At 44.5% G+C, this 22,893-nt stretch overlaps 1 protein-coding gene across 1 annotated transcript in view; it reads left to right on the top strand.

Annotated features, from left to right (window-relative positions):
• Positions 1–22,893, top strand: part of EPB41L4A (erythrocyte membrane protein band 4.1 like 4A) — a 192,934-nt gene that overhangs the window by 10,882 nt on the left and 159,159 nt on the right. The gene's annotated exons all lie outside the window — the stretch shown is intronic.

The raw sequence follows: 22,893 nt of genomic DNA, 5'->3' as shown, positions 1-22,893 counted from the left end.
AAACCATGTCCTGTGCGTACATCTTACTAGATACTTGATTTGCAGGTGTTGACTGCAGTTCTGTCTTTTCTTCAGAAGAATCTTTTCAGACATAATCTTTTTACAGTTTTGATAATATCATTTATGGTTTTTTTTTTTTTTTTTTTGTGGCTCCTGCTGTTTGTATTATGTTTGAGCAACCATTGCTTAACACAAGGGATGGAAACATACTCTCTTGTGTTTCTGTTAAAGGTTTGTAAGTCTAAAGTCTGTGGTCTGTTTTTTTACTTTTAGATGCGATTATGTTGTCTCAGAACTGTTTGTTAAGATTCCCTGCCCCCCTGCTTCGAGTTGTTTTGACCCCACTATAAAAAAAGCACAAACAAACAAACAAACAACCGTCGACAGTAACTATGAGTATTTTTCCGAACTCTCAGCTCCGTTCCTCTGATCTCTTATTTATTTTTTTTCTAGTTCCTTGGTGAGCTAGGTGCACTGGGAAAAGAAAACATGATATTTAAACACTTAAGTTTTGAAGCAAGCCCTGGGTGGCCTGAAACTTACTATATAGACAAGGCTGGGCTTGAACTTGGGGAAATCTTCCTGTGTCTATAATCCCTAGTGTTGGGGTTACTGGTGTGCCACATCATGCCTATTTTGAGAAACCAATTCTTGTCAGTTTCCTGGGTGCACTGCTATTGTCTGTCGGTCAGTCAGTCTGTCTGTCTGTCCCCCCCATCTTCAAGGTAGAGAAATATGAGACACATGATATCTGATGCTACACCAAATGTTAGCCAGGGGACGACTTCAGGCACAGTGCCACTATTGAATTAGATTCCTCAGGCTTTTTTTGTGGAAGCTTTGAGTATTGCTATTTACATTCTGTGAAGGATCTGCCTTTGGTCCTTTACAGTACATCAGTTGGACAAGGACTGAAAAGGCCTATTTGTATGTATTTGATGAATTATTTTTCTTTGGCAATTTTTACAGGTGAAGAATATTAGAAGAATTGTCCTTTATATATGTATGTAGTGTTTGCCTATTGCCTTGAAGCATACCGAGGAATTGCTAGGGAATTGTTCTAAGCGAGGAGAGGGGTACTGTTTCCCTCCCTAATGAAATGACACAGATAGCTTAGAACAATGTGAACACATTTTTTTCCCCCTCAGCATTGCTTTCAACCCTGAAATTGTGGGATTACTATCAGGGTTGCAGGTTAAAACCCAGGGAACAGCCATGGCTTTGTGGAATCAGTCTCAGATATCCTGGGACTGAGGGAAATCGTAGCAAATTCTTAGGGTCTTGAACCTGGCATGGTGTGAGCTTTATGAACTTGTCTAGATTATACATTTTTAAAGTCCACAGTTACCTGGTCATTTGGAAAGTCTCAGTAGACGTGTGAGCTACAGCAACCTCCTTTGTAAAGAGAGAGAGGGCGTCAAGAGCCCAGAATCTAGGTAGTGCTGCAGTGCTGCAAAAACCTTTCGTTCAACTTCATTTCTTCTTGTTGCTTACATCAGCCCCTCATTCTGCAGACCAGTTATTCCTCTGAGTGTCCCTCCGCACACGCTTACCCATCCTCACTTAATTTTCCTCCAGAAAGCCTACCTGAAAGAGCAGAAGAGAGATGGAGAAGGGGCTTAAGTTATAACAACAGGAGTTCACTTAGAATGGTAGGTCAAAGTCTCCCGGTGGGGGAGCAGGGCTCAGAATGTGGGCCTAGACCCCTTTGTTCTTGTGCTGGTGCCCCAATCCCCCCCCCCCCCAGTTTCTTGCTTGCAGCATGGGGGAAAGGAGAGGCAGAGAGCTGATCACAGAAGGCAAGGGCAGGAATGTATTGAAAGCATTTAGGTTCACTGCCCTGCCTGTTTCCTGTAGCCTCAAAGCCTTCAGCCACATTCCTCTGATAAGGTCTTAGATCTATGGCTTGTCCCAGTTACCTGTGAGGTGTGGGCGTTTCCTGGTGAGGTCTTCCTTTAAATTTACTTACGAGATTACTATGTAGGATTTCTCTTCAGAGTGATAGTCACTGTCATGCAGGTCGATTTTTTTGTCCTTTTTTTTTTTTTAATCTTATTTGAGAAGTCAAGAGTAATTTATTTTAAGAGTAATATTACATGGACTTTTCCTTTGGTCTTTATTTTTAAAGCCTTTCTGCTTTTCCTCTGAATCCCTACAGTTCCTTGTAGAAGGAAAAAGTAAAAACTGGCTATTGGCCTTTCTTGTTTTGCTTTGCTTTTTGAAACAGGGTTTCTCTGTGTCACAGAGCCCTGGCTGCAATGGACTTGCTTTGTAGACCAGGCTGGCCTTGAACTCACAGATATCTGTCTGCTTCTGCTTCCCTCTGCTTTAATCTGCTCTGGATTAAAGATGTGCACTACCAAACCCTGCCGACAGGGACCAGTTTTATTGCCTGAGAGGAGGTGCGGAGAGAAGACAGAGGTAATATGGTTCTGTCAGGGAACCTAGTGTGGCAGGTCCTGAGGAAATCCGGCCAACACCTGACCAATGCAGAATTGGATGCTTGGAGCCAACCATCAGATAGAGTTCAGGGAACCTGGTGGGGAGCTGGCGGAAGGACCGAGGAAGAGGAGGGGGTTTGCAACCCCATTGGAAGAACAACATAGGCTGGTCTGACCACCCAGTTCCCCAGAGTCTAGCCTATCATCCAAGGAGGGTACCTGGAGGAATCTGTGGCTCCAGATACATGTGCAGCAGAGGATGCCCTTGCCTGACAGCAGTGGGAGGGGAGGTCCTTGGTCCTGTGGATGCTTGATACCCCAGTGTAAAGGGGATGCTGGAGCGGTGGGGTGGGAGAGTGGGGTGAGGGTGGGAGCACTCTTGTACAGGTAAAGGGGGGAAGATGTGGGATGGGTGGCTGGTGGAGGGGTAACTGGGAAGTGGGATATCATTTGAGATGTGAATGAATGGAATGATTAATGACAAAACGGTCCTGTCAGAAGGTTCAGATGGGCTGGTGGATGTTTTCCGGATAGCCATTACTTCACTATCAATTTGATTATTTTTAGATTTTTTTTTCCTATGTAGTTGCTTTTTACAAGGGTACTTGGAGGATAAGCAGAATTCCCTTAAATTTTTCAGAAAGCCACTTTTTTTTTCCTTTTAGATACTTTAAAAATCTGTTCTTGAATAGGTATTTGGAAACAGGTTTTGAGTGCAAGGGTGACTGATAGGAAACATTGCTGTGTGTCTGTAATTGCATGCACAACTTTGTGAACTCAGCCATACTGGAATTTATTCAGAGATAATTGTATGCCTAGTTGTACCAGGGTTTCTGTTGGTGATAACAAAATAAGAGGGAGACTTCTGTGCACAAGGTGTTTAAGTACTAGGTGGAGGGATAACAGTTAGTTATGAAACAATAACAGATGGACCACAGGACACTGTATGTGGGGGATTCTGTCCGTATAGACAGTATTATAGGAAACTGTTTCTTGTATGTCAGAATGAGGTTAATGACACTGGAGCTTTAGAGAAAAAGTGTTTATTAGGTCTGGGAGTTTTCTAGTAGACTTAGCAGGGTCTTTTAAGAAAATAATTACATAATTTGCAGATTAGGATGTTTGATTTCTTCCTTTCCTATTGGTACACTTTTACATTGTGTTCTTGTCTAGTTTTATAGTCAAGACTTTTGGGAGTGGACAGTCTTGTGTGGATCCTAATTTTAGAGGGAGTGCTCTCAGTTTTTCTTCATTTAATATATTGTTGGCTATGGTTGACTAGTATAGCCTTTATTATTTTTAGATATGTTCCACATATTCCTAAACTCACCAAAACTTTTATCATGAAGGCAGGTTGAATGTTGGCAAATGCTTTTTAAAATTTTTATATATTTTAAAGCATCTATTGAAATCATTAAGTATGGCTTCAGTTCTTGAGTTTGTTTATGTGGTGTGGTTGTTTGAGTAGGTTTGGCCCCCATAGACTCCTGTGGTTGAAGGCTTGACCCAAATAGGAATGATTGGCCACAGGGAATGGCACTGTTTGGAAGTGTGGCATCTTTGGAGTAGGTGTAGTCTAGTTAGAGGAAGTGTGTCACTGTGTGGGTGGGCTTTAAGCTCTCCTATGCTCAAGCTCTGCCCAGTACAGAAGAGAACATTCTCCTTCCTGGTAAGACAGACTCCTCCTGCTGCCTTCAGTTCAATATGTAGAACTCTTGGCTCCTCCAGCCTCCACATCTGCCTGCACTCTGCCATGATGATACTGGACTGAAGCTCTGAAACTCACTCATGCCAATTAAATGTTTGCTTTTATAAGAATTGCCTTGGTCATGGTGCCTAGTCACAGCAATAGAAACCCAAGAATATGTTACATTATATTTATTGATTTATTTAAGATGAACCCACCTTGCCTTATTAGGATGAAGCCCACTTGGGCATAATGTATAATCTTAATGTGTTACTGAAATTTGGTTTGCACATTTTGTTAAGGAATTTTGCATCTATGGTCATGAAAGAAAGTGTTTAATTGGGCTTATGGTTTTCAGAAGGGTAGGGGTCTCTTACTACATGGCAACAGGTAGGCATGGTGTTGGGACAGCAGCTGAAATTTCATGTAATGATCCACAAGCTTGAAGCAGAGAACACATTTGGAATGACATGAGTCTACTGAAATGTGAAAACCCTCCCTCAGTGACATACCTTCAACAGTTCACACTTCCTAATCCTTCCCAAACAGTTCCATCAGCTGAGGCCCAGTTATTTAAACCTTTGAGCCTATGGGGGCCATTCTCATTTGAACCAGCATAGCAACACAAGCTAACTTTGATGTGGGAAGGTTTTAAAGAGCAAAGGCAGGAATCACTGAACACTTCCACACAGATGTATTACTAGATGAATAGTCTTCAGGTGAGGACTTAAAGGCATTAAAGACAAAGCCTTCAGCTATAGCTTTGGACTTTTTATTGGGAAGAAGCTGTTGATCTGGGCTGGCCCATGTCTCCGAAGGCTGCCCAGGATAGAGCAGTAGGAACATAAACAGATGAGTTTGGTGGAAAGACTGGAGTACCTGGGGTCACCAGACTGCCAGTCTCTGCACTGGATGCCAGGGATGGGTCATTTTTATCAACCCAGATCTTAAGTCTAGAATTATTTATTAAACAATGCTCTCATCAATGGATGATAAAAATACTCGAGTGCAAAACGCAGTTTTTTTGGTGGGAGGAGGAGACAGATCAGAGTCTCTCTTCCTCCTGCTTCATTATCTATTTTGGGAAAGTCACTCACAGGGACGGTGACTCCCTTTCTCCATTTACAAAATAAAATGGCTGCGGAGATGATTCCATTAATGTCACAGCATCTGGAGGCTCAGAGGTGGAAACGGCTGGAACATGTGTTCAGTTTTCAGGGGCTGCAGAGTGTTCATGGCTGTTTCTCTGTTTGCTCAGTGGTAACCTCTGGCAAGCTGTTTAAGTCTGTGCCTGGGTTTTATCTCAGCAGGACGAGGTTGGTAGCATCATCTACTTTTTATCCCCGGGAAGGCTGAATGTGGTACGACACTGTGAGAGTGTGGTAGCCAGCGAACGATTGAATCGTGACCAGATGAGAGTGAGTGAATGTTGTTATGCAGTCACGCAGTGTTACGTGTTAGAATTAAGAGATTGTGATTTATATGATTTATAGTGTCTATAAACAATTCTAGACTGTAGGTTAAGGTTTTGCCAAAGGCTTTCTTGTTATTCGCATTTACTGGATGGTTAAGCTGATTGTGTTGGAGACAATTTAGACAATAGCAACCACTTCCTCCTTTGTGTGTGTGTGTGTGTGTGTGTGTGTGTGTGTATGTGTGTGTGCCTGCATGTGTTTCATGTATGTGCTGTGAACATATATTTGCCAGCGGGGATGAATGTGAAAAGTGTTCTTTTGTTAATTTCATTTAGAATGTCATTAAGTTAAAATTTAGCCTTTGTAATCATTTCAATCTTTTTATTTTATTTTAAGGATCACCTTTAAAAAGAGAACTTTGATAAATAGTTTCTTTTAGAAAATTTGCCCAACACACCTTGAAGATCTCTCTCATAGGTTGCTTGGAATCTGTTGTCTACACCAGGAGGAGCAGGCTATAAGAGTGTCATAGAAACATCAGTATTGACACAGTCATAATGGCCACATCCAGGGGACAGTTACAAAGGGAACCAGACCCCAGCAGACAGCAGATCAATCCTCTTAGGTCGACAGATTTCTTTGTGAACGATGCTGGAGAAACCCAAGGCCCCCTGTGTATTATCAGGTTATAAAACCTCACGTTTTCTTTCGATTTCTTCCTTCTCCCATGAGCCACAGGAGAAAGGAAAGCGACCTAATGCTTAAATATATTAAGTATTTGGTTGAGTTGTGTTTAAGGATGAACAGCTAACTGCTTTCCAGAAAAACCCTTCCTTTTCTTTTAAATTACTGTTTTCAAAAGATGAGCAGTATTTATATCCTAGAACAGGGTTTCCTTCAAGTATCAAAATCAGGGCTACCGAGAACAGATGTTCACCAAGACACACCTCAGCCTGACTGAGAGTATTGTAAGCTGATTCCCATTTGGGGTTGTAGAAGGAATGAAAGAGGCTGCAGGGATTTTTTTATTTTTCTTCTTGGTTGGGGGTGTGTGTGGCGATTTCATGTGACAAGTGGCTTATAGTTTGCCTCCCTGTGTGGCTTTCCCACTGGTGACTGTTGAATGGGTTAAAGCCAGCATCCTGACTGTGGTTTCTTGGTGTATAGCAGAGACAGACACACCTCAGCTTTGGCTTCACCAGTATACTTGGCTCCTTCAAGTAGTTAGATAATCTTGTGCCTTGCGCCTGAGATTGGATAGTAAAGGGACTAAAATGTACGCAACCCTCCGTGTTTAATAAAACCTCCTGCCTTGAATATGATCTGTAGCCTATCAGACATGCACAGTTGCTACGTTCTCTATAGGTGCTTGACTAAAAGTGTCCAAAACTAGGGGGCTTGGGAGCTCATCTGAGTGTTAGGATTTGTGAGACCTTGGGTCACACAACCCGACAACACACATAACACACCACCACTGTAGACCAGGGGCTCTTAACCTTCCTGACTCGCAATCCCATTTTCCCAAGAAAAAAATTTAAAAATAAAGCATTTATTAATTTCTTCAGAATTTCATGCAATAGATTTCGGTCATATGCAGACCCCTCCATCAACCCTGTGTCAGATCCTCCCCACTGCCTCTATTGTCCCCCCTCCCCCAATACGTATTGGCCAACTGCTCCTAGGCACCGGGCCTGCCCTGGAGTGTGGTCGATAAACCAGGTATCGCACCATTAAAGAGAATTGACTCTCCCTCTGCATCAGCTGTCAAAGGCCGGTAACCCCTCAGCTAGGGGTGCACTGCACGCTCACTGTCTCTCCTCCCCGCTGAGATTTTGGTCTGGTTTGCACTTGTGTAGGTCCTGCAAATGCTAGCTCAGTCACTGTGGGTGCACACGTGCGTCTTCCCTGTTGTGTTCAGAAAACATGGTTCCCTTGGAGTCACTCACCACCTCTGGTTCTTGCCATCTTTCTGCCGCCTCTTTCGAAAGGATGCCTTGTGAGATAGACTCGCATTTAGGGCCGAGCACTCTGAGGTCGCTTACTTTCTGCACACTGCACAGTTGTGGGTCTCTGTGTAAACTGCCGTCTATCGCGTACGCGCCTGGTGCCTGCGCTTCCTTACCAGGGCCAAGGTGACCCGATATGGCCAAGAGGAATGAAATCAGACCGGGTTAGAGGGGCCACAACACAACACAACCATTTTATTGAGAGCAATCAGACTCTTTATGCCTTTATCAGAAGCAGACTATAATGACAATTACCAGGATGAATACGGCTGTTGCCGGGATACAATGAAGTTTGCAAGCTATATAGGTTGCACAAGATTAATGTCTAAGACCAGCTGTCCTGTCACGCTTTCGTGCTTCCTTGACCACTAAGGGAGCTTCCACACAGAGAAGCACAAAGAAGCCGGGACGCTTCGCTGCCTGCGGGAATGCATCCGTCTCTCAGGAGCTGGAAGGCACAGCGTGCTCCAGGAGCCGTGGACTCCCAACTTACAAAACCTCTGACACCCACCCGCCTCTCCAGGCAGCTGCTAGGCCAGGCCAACTCCCTGGTTCCCCGCATACCGTTTGTAAGAAGCTGCTTCTGGGATGAAGGCTGAGCCAGGCATTATAGCACTAAGTCATTAGGATCTGCTTTATGACCGTTCAGCAGAACAGTAGTGTGTGTTCTCCTGTAGGCCCCAGACGTAACCAGTTACAGACTCTTGGCCTTGTGGACTGTGTCAAGTATGGGTTCTGCCGAGTGGGTAAGGCCTGAAATACAGTTAAAAAATCGATGGCCTTGAATTCAATGTGTAGCTGAGGATACTATGAGCTCCCAGTCCTCACGCCTCCACTTCCAAGTGCTGGAATCACAGGCATCCGCCACCGTCCTGGCTTTTAATCACTTTTGTAGGCAGAGAAAGGAATAAAAGCACAGTTGCGTATACAACCGCTTTTATATGTTAAGAGGTTTTATACCATACCAGTTAAAGCTTCTGGGGAAGAGCAGGACCGCACAGTGGGCATGAATATGTGCTTGTATCACAGGGTTTCGGTATTTATGGCTGTGTCTATTCATGCTGGGATGCTGTTTAAAAGTTCTTACTCTTCCAGGAGCTGGAGGGATGGCTCAGTGGGTAAGAGGGTACTTACTGTTCTGGCGGAAGACCTAAGCCGGGTTCCCAGAACCCACAGGAACCATCAGTAACCCCAGTTCCAGGAGATCCAACGCCCTCTTCTGGTACTGCACACCTGGTGTATGTATACACAATCAGACAAAACACTCATACACGTAAACTAAATTAAATCTTTAAAATTTTCCTAAAAGTTCAAAAGTGTCTCCCATAAAGTTTTAGTTACTGAATAAAGAGTCGTTATTATTATTATTGTTGTTGTTGTTGTTGTTGTTATTGCCATGAGGTGCTTTTTATTTTCATCACTCATACAAATCATTGTGCCAGGGCCAACTGGTAAAATTTGGCAGTCCAATTAGTGGTAGTACAGTGTATGTGTGTGTGTGTCCGTTCAAGGACCCGTGGGCCGGTGGCATTGCTGTGGCAGTGTCTTGGGTTTACAGTGCAGTGTGTGGCTCTTGCCTGTCTTGTGGGTGTCTCTTCTCCATCTTGGAGATAATGGAACGGACAGGGATGGGGCCGGGAGACCCTCCAGTTCCACTTTTCCTGTCCAATAGTCTTTTTGGTCCGCAAGGTGTTCTTTACCTGCATCTTCAGCTTGGCCTTATTGAACTGCGGTTTCTCCCATGTCTGGTTGTCTGTCATTTTCTTACAACCTGAGGAGTCTCATGTGCAGCTCACACCCCAGATGTTCCCACGGGCAGCGCTGCAGCAGGAGAGGAGTAAGGAAGGGGTTCTTGAAGCCCGGGCAGGGGTGATGTAAATGCACGTTCTGTCAGGCTGGTTTGCAAGCCTAGAGATACTGTCGTGTGTGTGTGTGTGTGTGTGTGTGTGTGTGTGTGTGTGTGTGTGTGTGTAGTCTGGACTGTCTCACTACTCCATTAACAGTGGCAGCTTCTTCTCTTCCCTTTGTAGACAAGGCAGATGGCATCTGGAAGAAAATTAATTAGGCTTCCTGTTTCTCACCACTTGCTAGAGTGCTTCGGGAAGGGAAGGAGGGTGACACTGAGCATTTGATTTTCAAATGGCTTCATTTTTTAGAAATTATTTTCTTCGTCAAGGCAACTTAAAGAGTTGCCCTCAAAGAGGGGCGGGGCAGTCAGTTCAGTAGGGTTTTAAGAGCATTGCTAGACACCGAGACTTCTGGGCCTCCTTCAGTGGCGTTCAGGAAGAGCTGGTGCCTTTCCCTTTTCGACAGTGGGCAGGTTGTTGGGTGTGCAGATTGAGCAGAACCCTAGGAAAGATGCTCAACACAGAACCGAGACGGATGCTCCTGGAAGGGGAAGAGACGCAGAGCATCTCGACTCTACCAGTTAAGTCTGAGGTATAGAAGATGAGAAACTGCTTAGAGAGCTTCTCAGGAGGGCTGGGGTTGGGCTGACTGAATCCGTAGGTATCCACAGGTAAAGGAGAACGTTAGCTTCCTTCCTGTAGGGTAGTGTTAGGTGAGGGAGGGACTTGAAATCTAGAAATGGGATGTCATATCTTGGGTGCACAGGAGATCCTTGGTAGTATTTTAGGAAGTTAAACGGGCAGCAGATGACCACAGACAGGAAGGAGCTTGGGGAACCCGGAGTTTGGGAAAGTATTAGGGTAAGATGTGAGCTAGGTTTCACTGGTGGCGGAGGGCAGAGGAGAAATGACTGTAAGGACAGCACTCAGTGAACAAATACATTTTAAGAGCCTGTCAGCTCCTGGGCCTGGGCCAGGTCTTAGATATAGCCATTAGTAGAATAATAAAGTCCTCGACAGCACGGCGCACAGCCTTGTTGGTGATTAGGGAAGTGGTCACTAGGTCTCCGGGTTTACGGGGATGGGGGTGGGGGAAATGATAGTGGAGAAGGAGTGTGGGGCAGCAATCCGATAGATGGAAGGAAATGTTTCTTAGGAAGTGGTGCTAAGGCAGAGGAAACTGCCCGTGCGGAGACCTTGAGATTGAGATCCTGAAGCAGAAACAGAAGCCTGGCCGGGGTGCAGTCAGCTAGGGAAAGAAAGCCGGTGCTGTGAGGTGCTGTGAGGTGCTGTGAGGTGCTGTGAGGTGCTGTGAGGTGCTGTGAGGTGCTGTGAGGTTCTGTGAGGTGCTGTGAGGTGCTGTGAGGTTCTGTGAGGTGCTGTGAGGTGCTGTGAGGTTCTGTGAGGTGCTGTGAGGTGCTGTGAGGTGCTGTGAGGTGCTGTGAGGTGCTGTGAGGTTCTGTGAGGTGCTGTGAGGTGCTGTGAGGTTCTGTGAGGTGCTGTGAGGTGCTGTGAGGTGCTGTGAGGTGCTGTGAGGTGCTGTGAGCTCAGTGTGTGTGTTGGGGTGGTGGTGTAAGGGGGTCGGTAGGGGCTCAAAGGGAACTGGATGGTTGGTGTAGAGAGGGTGATGGATCCAGAACTGGGTTGTTTGTCTCCTTACACCACTGTGGCTGTTTGCCTTTGGATTCAGACTTATTTTCAGGGATAGCTAATTTGCCTAATTATGACTCCCTGCAGCTGGTCACGAGGGATAAGCTACCAGGGACAAACAAGTCACGGCAGTTTTGTTGGCAGTTTTGTTTAGGAGTGTACATTTTTAAGAGAAACAGTCATCGAGTCGTCACGAACGAAGCTCGTGTCTCAGACGTTGAGGCCTTAAGCTGGTAAGCAGTGTTCCTCCACGCCGTCTGCTTCAGGTCCTGTGTCCAGGTTCCTGCCTTGCGTCCTGCCCTGACTTTCCTCAGAGATGGAGTGTGACCAGAGTTGTAAACTGAGTAACCCCTCTCTTCCTTCAAGTGGCTTTTGGCTGAGGTGTTTCATCACAGCAATGAAAAGCTAACTAAGGTTTTGGCTTCAGGGCTAAGTGGTTGCCATTCCTTCTGCCTAGAACATTCTTCTCCCAGAATTACCTCTCAAGTTTCTGCTCACGCGCTTCCTCTAGGCTCTTCTCCCTTACACTCAGCACGTGGGACTTCCATACTGAGTGAATGCTTTGTAATGAGGGTTAAACTCATTTCTGGCTGACTCTGATCAAGGTGCTTCTGTCAGACTTTTATTTTATTTTACTTTATTTTACCTTGTTTTAGGATGGGCTTCTATTAACTTATTCCCGGAAGGGGCTTGACAGTGAGGGGGCAGTGCCTGAGGCTAAGGAGGTACCACACTGAACCCCGAGGTTGGATGTCTGTAGATATTTCCTTCAAATCTCTGAACTTAAATTGACTGTATTATTTTATTAATACACAGATTAGTTGGACTGGATTTTTAATCTGCAGTTAAGTACATTGGGAGGATCTTAAGCAAAAGAAAAAAAAAAAGAAAAAAAGAAAAAAGAAAATTCAAGTTCTAAAGATGTTCTCATGGGGTTGGGGCTATTCTTTATGAGGCTAGTAGCCCTCCCTGTCATGAACTGCTGAGGACAGAGAGGAAAGAAAAAAGGGTGGCGATCTTTTTGGCTGCTCGTATTTTGAATAGTAATAATTTTATTATCATTTTAACATAAATTAATTTTGTTATATCATGATAATAAATTAAAATTAGTATTATATTAATTCAAATCAACCCTATCATAATTATTAATTTTGATTAATATTTTAAAATTAGGAAATTAAAACATTAATACAAATGAACAGTACTATCATTCAAATAGTAAGAACAACAAAAGCAATTATTATTCAAAAGGCTTCCATCTTGGAAGTATCGTGGTCCTGGCCCTTGTGAGTGCTATCTTAGACTGCTTGTTTTATGTGTGCACGAACATCATGGAGTTGTTTCATGGGGATTCTACTGATGAGAAATCTATTACACGACACCTTGGCCATTAAAACTATGTCCACAGTTTCTTGACACTCCTTTCGGGCCCTGAATACAACTCCAGCTGCCCCTGAGGATGGGCTGGACTTCTAGTGCTTTGGAGAAGATGGGGTTCTCTTTTCTAGCTCTGTCTCAAAGGGCAGCTGACCTGCTGCGAGGCCTAGAGGTGATGAGGCTGGTATCTGATCCTTCAGCCAGAGGCCTGCCTTCAGGTGCCTGCAACCCTGGCTGAGAAGAAGCATGCAGTTTAACTTGAGGGTCCTGGATTTTTGATTCTCATAGATGCTGTGTGACCTGTTTTAAACCTTAAGTTTTGGAGTAATTTGGTACATGGCAGATAGATGGATATTTTGTTCACTTGCTTTTCAAATAGCACTCAGTTGCAGATTGGTTGTGTAATGTCAGACAGGTCTGCGTCCCAACCTCATCCTTTCTGTCAGTGTGACACTGGGCTGGTTGCTCAGCTGCTGACCTGCTTCAGTTCTGCCTGCAAAAGGAGGTGGTGGTGACATCTGCTAGCATAATCACGGGGCTCAATGACAGAATACATGTTACATTAAATGTTAGTGCAGTAATAAAATGGCTTTACAGATATTTCCTAACTTAGGAAAATGTATTTTTTTAAAGACACGGTTTCTCTGTAATAGCCCTGGATGTCTTAGAACTCTCTTTGTAGACCAGGCTGGCTTCCAACTCAAGGAGATCCATCTGCCTCTGCCTCCCAAATGCTGGGATTAAAGGTATGCATTACCACAACTCAAGAAATAAAGCATGTTTAAATAAATAATTTTCTCATACTTGAAAATGTTAGAAATTTGCTTTTTAACTTATTATTATTATTTTTTTGATACAGGGTCTTTGTTGTTTTGTAACCTGTATTCACTATGTAGCCCAGGCTAATCCAAATTTTATTTTAAAAAAACTTCCTCTTTATTATTGGCTAAGTGCTACCATGACTGTTGAGATTTGTGTATGTGTGTGTCTGTGTGCATGCGTATGTGCTTGCTTTCGTGCATGCACATCAGTCCCTCTCCTGGGATAAGAAATTACTTTAGCAGGAGTTTACAGCTCATTAAATTAAGAACCAACTGCTTCTGAAGTCCACAAACTAATAATGTACTCTTAAGCATGTATTTACATTTGGGGGCTGATAACAGGGGCCATGGGGAAAAGCAATAGGCTGCACACTGCCTAGGCAGTGCTAAGGCTGGAAACTCCCTGGCCATTGCTGAGCCTGACCCTTCCTCGACTGACGGCAGACGGCAGAGGCTCTCCAGCTGACCTGCATGCAGCCTTGGATGCTCAGAGGAGCCACCTTGGTTGGATCTCTGAGGCAGCTGATGAGGTGATGTCCGCAGTCTGTGGACCTGAGGCCCTTCAAGTGCAGTTCAGCTGTTCTGAACACCAACTTCCTGTTCTTCCTCCTTAGCTGTCTCCACCCAGTGCTGTTGACTCGAGACTGCCCATTAGTCTCCTGAGGAGCTTCCATTGTAGCCTAGTGACTGTTTAGGGATTCTGATTCAAGCTGTCTGGATAGTGTTTGAGTTTGGTTAAAATAAAACTCTGCCTCAGGTGATAGAGATGCCCAGAGAGACCTGGGAGCCAAGGCCTGGGTCAGGTGACTGGGTCTGCTGATGGAGGTTTCTAGACATCCCCTCTATCTCCTTCTTCCCTTAGTCTGTTATTTTAGGTCTAGTGGTTGGCATAGGTTATGCATTGTTCATTTAAATTGTGACCTTAAAGTGCTTGCTCTTTTAAATAGTGGGAAGGAACATTTATCTTTGTGAGAAATCACGGGCCGTGTCCAGCTGTTGTGAAGGGGAATTGTTGGTTTATTGCCCTTTGAGTTTTGAGTTGATTTAGTAATCTGTGGACTTCCAAAGAATTCCAGTTTTCAAACCTTCCTGTGTGCCCCATTCTGGAGAGGAATTTTGGACGTTCAGTGTCCCATTTTTCCTGGCTACTCCCTGCACTGTAAGGATTGAGGCTCTTTCCTCCCTCATTCCTTGAGACGGCCATTCTTTCTAAGTACGAAGGCAGAAGGCCAAGAGCAGGTGTCATGAGCAGCAAGGGTCTTTCTTTGCTTTTGTCACGGCAGAAGCCAGTCAGGCAATAGGAAGGTGGCTCGCATGCTACAGACGGATGGTAGGTGGTTTGTGTGGGAGGTAGCTGGTCTGGATTGTTGTACCTCCTCACAACTTTGTACTCAAGTGATGCATGTCCAGTCTTAGTCATGAAGCCCCCAGATGCTCTACATTTGACAGGTCTCATGATCAGAGGCCATTGCTTCTTTGAGCTGTTCTTGTCACCGTAATGTGCCCTCAACACACAGAGTAGCCAGAGGGGTAGGCTACTCAAGACCCTAGTTCTGGCTACTCTAAAAAAACAGGAGGCAAGCTCACTCAAGGTTAAATGAGGGAGTTGGGCACAAATTCTCATCTCATTACTTGGCTTCATTGTGTTCTGAGTAAATCTTCTAGAGCAAACTTGAGTTTTTCTCTTTAATTCTATAGTTGCCTAATGTTCATAAGATATACGATTTACTTAGCCGTTTGATATTGAGCTTTATATATGGATAATGTCTATTTGGAAACATTGATATTCTCTCAGTCTTCCGTGACAAGAATAAATACTATTTTGCAGCTAAAAAAACCTTGCAAATTACATAATACATTAATTTTCCAGTACTGCTCCCTCTGTTGAATGCTTTCTTCTGGGCAAGGAGTGGCCTTGGCTCTCTTGGGCTGTCATCTTCTGCAGGTACCCTCAGGAGTCCCAGCACAAGGAGTCAGTTAACCCTCCATCATGGAGCAGGGTAAGGAACCAGGAGGTGCCACCCTTCTCAAAGGACTTAGAGCCAGTTAATGACTAACTTATAAAAGCCATTGAAGGAAGGAAGATGGGAGGATGGGTTTTTTTTTTCTTTTTCTTTTTGCCTTACAGTTTCTTTTTTCCCCCTTTTCTTTATTGGATATCCTCTGTATTTACATTTTATATGTTATCCCCTTTCCTCCAATATCATCCCCCCTCCCCCTCTCATTGCCTCCATGAAGGTGCTCCTTCTCCCAACCTACCCTTTCCCACCTCAGCGCCTTGGCTTCCCCTACACTGGGAGAATGAGCCTTCGCTGGACCAAAGGCCTCTCTTCCCATTGATGTCAGAGAATGCTGTCCTCTGCTGCATATGCAGCTGGAGCCATGGGTCTCTCCATGTGTACTCAGTGGTTAGTGGTTTAGTCTCTGGGAGCTGTGGTGGGTTTGATTAGTTGATAATTTTGTTCTTTCCATGAGTTGCAGACCCTTTCAGCTCCTTCAGTCCTTTCTCTAGCTCCTTCATTGGGTTGGTTTCTTTTGGCCTGCAGTTCCAGGGAGTATGGTTCATTGCAGTGGGGAGTGTTTGATGGCAGGAGCTGAGGGTGGCTGGTCACATTGTATCTATAGTTGGGAAGTAGAGAGACATGAATGTCACAATTCAGCTCCCTTTCTCTTTGAAGCAGTCTGGAATGGTGCTGCCCACATGAGGGTGGTCCTTCCCATGTCATCTAACCTCATTTTAAGATCCCTCACTAATGTGGCCAGAGACTGTCTTCAGGTTGATTCTGGATCCTCCGAGGTTTACAGTATAAACTGCCCAAGTGTATAAAGGTCATGAAGCCATGTCCCTCTTCAAGAATTTGTACATAGTTACCAGATACTGGGAGAGAGATAATTTTTTCTTTAGTGGTATAGCTGGCTGTAAGTCACCCACACTTGTAAGTAATCCCAAGTACAGTAATATTGCTTACGTTGGGTTTCCTGACTTCCTTTGGGTAAGTGTTCCGTGAGTAGTACTTCAATATAAAGTGTGTAAATAAATCACTAATTATGACACGAGGGCCATATGGGATATTGTATAATCTTTAAGCATCGTTACTGTTGGTTCTGGCATGTCTTAGTGTTTTACATTTCCATCGCTAAGATGAAAACAGTCTCATGGAGTCTCACATCACGTAATCCATGTACATTCTCTGTATTCTCTCCTATTAATCAGTCTAATCGTCACCTTAGTAAAAATGGTTGTCTGGCTTTAGTGAATCCTTTCACTGAATTGTATTTGAAGGTTCCAGTTTACCTACTCTTGCCCTTCAGCTACATATTTACTTAGTGATAAGAATTTATCAGATGCAGTGTCTATAGAATGTGACAATTGTTATACACACACACACACACACACACACACACACACACACACACACTACTGTTGAAGTAAACAGTCCGTAATATGCGACTCTTTGCTTTTTAACAAGATAGTTGCTTGTGTTTAAAATGCGATGGATTTTGGTTTTATATTTTCAGAGGTTCTCTTGAGATGATCTTGTTTATATTCAACTTCGCTGAGATCTAAGCATTTAACTCAGGTGGGATTCAAACTCAGGATCATCCTGTATCGGCCTTCTTAGTACAGGGGTAACAAATGTGCCCCAACATGCCCAGCTGAGATGGTTTTAAATAAGGTGTAGTAAGTAAGACTTCACCTTTGAGATGGATGTTCAGTGGAAGGCTTTGGAGCCCAGAAGGAAGCAGGCGTTGTTTATGGGTGGCTTGGCTCTGGTCACAGAGAACACCATGATCAGACATTATGAGTTCACACACTTGCTTTAATTTCTGTGTGAAGCTGGATCTGGCCAAGCTGAGGCTAAGACTGGTAAAAAAAAAAAAGTTAGGGACTGTTTTTGGGCATGGTTGTCAGGCACAACACCAGTGAGGGGGCCAGGGAGTGTGCAGGCAAGAGCTTTGTCATCCTAGGGCTTTGTCTCAGTGGTGGAAGTGCTTCCTGACAAGGCTGAGTCTCTAGTGCCTGCAAGGCTGGCTCAGATTAGCCCCTGAAGGGAAGGCTCACTCTCTCCTTGAACTTTTACCCCATCTTATCAGATCTGATGCTCTCTCTCTCCACATGTCCCCCAACACTCAAGGCATGGGGTCACTTATTGTCTTTTTAGCTAACTCAGCTAACTTAGCTAACACAAGCTAGGAGCCATGTTAATGGTGAGTTAATGTGACATAATAGAAGGAGAATGAATGACATCATCTTGCTCCCTCCTCTGGTTGCTTTCCCTTCTTTGCAGGAGAGTAAGGACTGTGTTTGCAGTGTCTCCCTAATCAGAGTCACTCAACCAGTAACCGAAGCTTTGAGACATGTCCCACATTTATCGTCTGAAATGTGAAATTGAAAGGAAGCTAATGTTGAAGGTTTTGTTTTGGTCAACTTGACAAACGACACAAACGCCGAGTCATCTGATGGGCAGGAACCTCTATTGAGAGAATCCCTCCATAAGACTGATCTGTAGACTAGCCTGGTGCATTTTCTTTACTAATGTCTGACGTGGGAGGGCTCAGCCCACATTAGCCCTGAGCAAGTCAGGAGGAGCAAACCAGTGAGCGGTGTTCTCCCATGGCCTGTGCTTCAGTTCCTGCTTTTAGGTTCCTGCCTTGAGTTCTTGCCCTGACTTCCCTCAGTGATGGAATGGGACCTGCCAGTTGCAAGCCGAAATAAACCCTTTCTTCCCCCAGGCCACTTTTGGTCATGGGGTTTTAGTCCAGCAGTGGAAACCTATCTAAGACACGATGTCACTGTTTTGTTTATAAATGTCCTGCAGTGTGTCCAGAAGTTCATGCTCACCCCAGTCTAACAGCGTTGGAAGACCAGAGTCTCACAGTTTAATCCCATCTTTTTTTTAAACTTATTAGATTAAAATAAGTCCAGCATCTCTTTACATCAATATTGGGGCCATATAGATGAGATTAAAATTTCCCATCTGCCGTAAATGACCGTAATGTATAAGCCTTTATAAAAAAAAAAATCTATCAGGATTTAACGCTGTTAATTTTTATTCGAATAGAATTTATTGCTGAAGGTTTGATGTCCCATCGGAAATAATTTAGGACCAGACAGAAGTAATTTGCTGTAAAGATATTTTATGTCAGGTTTGAGTAATTTTATGGGCTGGGTTTATGAGGCAAATGCTTCGGAGGCTGATCCGTTACTACATTTCCAGGGCTTAACGTGAGATGCCCCTCCACGGTGATAGGCCTTCTCGGTGGCCTGGTGCAGCAGCTGTGCTTGTTAATATGGTGACTAACAGACTGAAGGCGGTCTCACTTCATTTCATCATGCCTCTTAAAAATAAGAAGCAGGAGCGCTGAGTCCTTTCTTAAAGGAGCCAACGATGTGCATAATTGGAAGCATTAATTAATCCATATACAAAGCTAATTATTTGGCTAGAAATGAGCGCACAACTGCGCTCCTGAAACCGTAGAGCTAGAGGGAGAAAGGAATGATGCTGTGGTCTGAAAGATCGAGATCCACATCGATGTCATTATTTCCCGAAACTTCTCCTGCTCCGAACAGCTGCCAGGAATCGAGACTGAAACTCAGTTTTTGAGCGGGATCTGTTTGAAGATTCTGATTGATACAAACGTTTGCTTGAAAATTACACGGTTGAGTTTGGGTAGCGTTGACTTCTGTCTCTTCCTTTTGAGTTTTGTGTCTTCCCCTTGGTCACTGGAGTAGGCGATTCTTTTGCTATAAACCTGACAGTTTTTGAAGGATTTTCCGGTGGTGTCATCATGAGCTAACAAGGTGTTGAGAGCTGATTCTAGTCTGTCTTGATGGTTAGAGTGCATCGTTTTTACAAACCAAAACAAGGAAGTTATGTCACGTTCGACTGACAGCAATGTAATAAAATTATAGCTTTTCTGGACAAGGCGTAGGAGAGGCAACTTAGCATTTGATACTAGATACAGAGATGCCTTGCCTTTCTTGCTGGTTTTTGCAGGTCACAGTCTTCATGTAGCCGGTCTCTGATCTCAGGGTTGTAGCGTGTGTGTTTCCTGATGTGATCTGACGCTCTCCAAGCCAGCTCTGCCTGGGCCTTTTCTCTTGCAGTGGTTTCCTGAGACCAGGGCTGAGCGCTCCTTGAAGCGCAGGGTGTTCTATCACCCAGTGTTCCCCAGGTAACTGCCACAAGTCCGCTTGAAGGGTAGATTCAAACCGGATTCTTACAGGTTGTGCTCCTGGCTATGATCACCAAATCGAGAAGCTGTGGGGGCTTTCACATCACTAAAATAATCTTCTTGAGCTGAGTATGTGACTTAGTTGGGAGAGTGCTTGCCAGGGAGGCATGCTAGAGGCCTTGGCTTTTGTCTCAGTATCCCACAAACAGGATGTAGTGCCTCATCCCTGCAGTTCCAACACTTGAGAGGTCAAACACACCCACACTGAGTCTGAGTAGGCCGGTGTTCTGAACAACAAAGCAGCTGAAATTGCCTTTCTTATCTCTTATAAAATTAGAGTTCTCCTGCTGTGGCAAGAAGTGATCCGCTCTGGCCTTAGGCTGGGCTCATCGAGCAGTTGTCTTGTCATGTGACCTGCTGGAGAAGGATGATTGATAGGTGAACCTGAGCTCGAGGCCTCTCTCAGTACGGTGCGCGGTGTCCATACCTTTCCAGAATGGCTGGGCTTTGGGATAAAAGGCCGTGTGTCTTTTCATACCATTTGCTGGTCTTGAGAACTCATCTTCCCTTCATAGAGGATAAAGAAGCGCTCAACGTGTGGGTATTTGGGTTCTCTCTTCCTCTGTATTGCAGCTTAAGGGTCCTCTGGGTCCTCTCCCTGAATCCTTCCAGCTGTGCTTTAAAGCCTCCATGTGCTTGCGAAGGATTTTAGATCTTTGCTCTCTTCCCACATGTATTTTGACATTAGATTCTAGCTTTACGTAATTTAAATGCGTGGCAGATTCAGGGAAACTTGGAGAAGGATGACTGTTATATATATAAAGTCACATAAAAGGAAGCACTTACCCAGCTTCTGGTTCACAGTTTAAAGATAACAACCTAAGCGTCTGAGGGTAGATACATAAGCTCTTTTTGCCTCAATTCTTGATCACACAGAAGACTGGAGGCTTGACTTGGCTTCCCAGGTTGCCTGTTGCTTAGAGTCACTACACGGAGATGGAAGCAACACTGATTTGGTGTGCCCTGCCCCTGTTATAAAGGGGTTTGCTTATGTGTGACCGCCCTCATCCACCTGCACATGTCCGTACAGTCTGCATATGTCTCCCTTCTTCACACTAGCAGGTTAACATTAGAGTTAACTGTTTAGCTAGGCTTCGCCATGGAACCTGGTCTTTGCCATGGGTCCAGTGTCTGTCCAGTTGAGCATCTGATGAAGAAAGGAGCTTGTATTTAGAGTAAGTGTTGTTTGGAATGTACTTTGACCACTGGGAGCTGACTCTGAAGAGTTTCAGCATGCACCCCAGAGGCATGCTGGGTTTCGGAGAGGCTCCTTGCTGTGTCTGCTGGCCCCTCCTCAAATGGCTGTCAGTATGCCTGGGTTAAAGCTCCTGTGTGATGCCCGGAGGTACAGGTCATTCCCTGATCTCATTCAGAAAACCATCTTTGGAAACACCATGTAGATCTCGTGTTGCTGTTAACTCACATCACTAATTTGTCATTTGTATCTTGTTAGCCTTGGACATCCCCCCCCCTTTAGATCATATCATATCAGTTGTGAAAGATTTATAAATAAAAGAATAGCTCACAGTCTTAGAAGAACTGTTTTTTTGTTTTTTGTTTTTTTTTTGATCCAAGTAACGTGGCCTTAGGTGGACCACAGCCTTGCAAACTGTACAGACCAGTCTGTGTAATCACAAGAAGCAGGGGATATGATTTTACCAAGGTACAACATGGAGGATAAGAATGTGAGAGTGTGGAGAACCAGAATGAGCATGGGGCAGAAATGGTTTCTTCCTGCACGTGACTGATGTAAACCTAGAGAGCTTTTAAGGACGGTGCTCATAGGTGCGAACTGAAGGTGGCAAGATTTTGTTGTTGCAGTTGTATTGTTTGGGGTCCTGATTATGGATTCAGAATCTACTGCTTGCGAACTGGCGAATTCTCCGTCTGTAAATACGACGCAGAGCGAGGTCCCCTGAGAAGTAATTAGGTTTGCTGCGGTTGGAGAAGCTAGCAGCACTTGATATGGTGATGTGAGTCTCTGAGAGACAGCTCTGGGAAGGCAGTGATGCTCAGCAGAGGGGCTTCTGAGCATTCAGCATTGTTCCCCGAAGCAGCAGCCGAGGAACAAGTGTGGGCTCTGGGTACCGTAGGTTTGATAGCGAAGGGAATGTTGAGCATCATTGTGGAAGTAATTGGTTGTGGCAAAGCTACAGGGCATTCCTTCCTTATTGAATACAATTAGACAGCTGGGATTCCTGGATTGTGGATGAAATGGTGGGACTACATATTTTATTAAATAAAAATCTCTAACACATGTAAAGGTCACTTTCTGGTACCCACTGTTTGCAGTAGGCAGAGATCGGTAGGCAAGTAACTTTGTAAAAACTTCACCTCTGCTGAACATTCATGCACGGATTTTTTTTTTTTTTTTTTTTTTTTTTGGAGATAGGATTTTATTCAGTCTGTGCTGCCCTTGAATCCTCTGTGAAGCTGAGGATGTCTTAGAACTCGTGATCTTCATCACCCACTCACTAAGTGCTGGCTTTTACAGGCATGTGCCACCACCATACCTGGTTTTACAGATTTTCACTACAGAAGCCAAATTTTGTTTTCTGTACGAATGCTGCTTTATGACAGTTATATGTTTAATATTTAAAGTAACTGTGGGAATGGGCCAGGCTCTTCTATTTTCATGGAACTTGGCTCAGCAGTGAACCTTCATCAAGGGCCTGGGGAACGTGGTGCTGTTTCTTTATTCTGAATGCTCACAATTGTTCACTGAGGGATCCTAGTTTGCTAATCTTTATCACTGCTGTCTGTCGTCCCCTGGCTGATGGAATGGTGACTTTATGGTGACTTCTCATCTTGTTTGACTTCTCATTGAAGCCTGCACATTTTTGTGCTATGCTTGTGCTCCTGCATGAGGAACAGTGTTTGCATGTGTGACTCCTGCATGAGGAACAGTGTTTGCATGTGTGATTTAATTTTTCTTTTGAGACAGAATCTCCTAATGTAGCCGAGGCTGGCTTAGAACTTAGCATGCTCTTGCCTTTCCCTGCCGGGTGCTGGGATTTCGTCAGACATCTGACACTATGTCCAGTGTGTCTGTAAGAGGGTTGGGTTTAAGATGACGGAGAAAAATGGATGTTTCCTACATTTGACTTTGCCATTCTCAGCACGCTCAGGGGCTTCGTGTTTCCGTCAGATCCTCTTGGGTGATTCTCAGCCCTTTGCTCTGTTAAGTCACCCAGTGGAGCTAAAAAGGAACAACAAAACAGGGCGACTGCTCTCTCCCACTGCCGTCCCCATTCATCTGCTCAGTGGAGTTAGGCGCTGGCACTTTTGAGGTTTCTGGATGAGCTGGGAAATGCAGCATCATGATGAGCTTTCCTACATCACACTCAGTGTCTGCGTCCATTCTTGGTGGTATTGAGGAGGGATGAAAGGCCGAAAGATAAATTGGGTTCAC

Source organism: Micromys minutus, assembly GCF_963924665.1.
Source record: "Micromys minutus genome assembly, chromosome: 8".
In the NCBI taxonomy this organism is placed as follows: Eukaryota; Metazoa; Chordata; class Mammalia; order Rodentia; family Muridae; genus Micromys; species Micromys minutus.
This window is presented reverse-complemented; position numbering and strand designations above follow the sequence as displayed.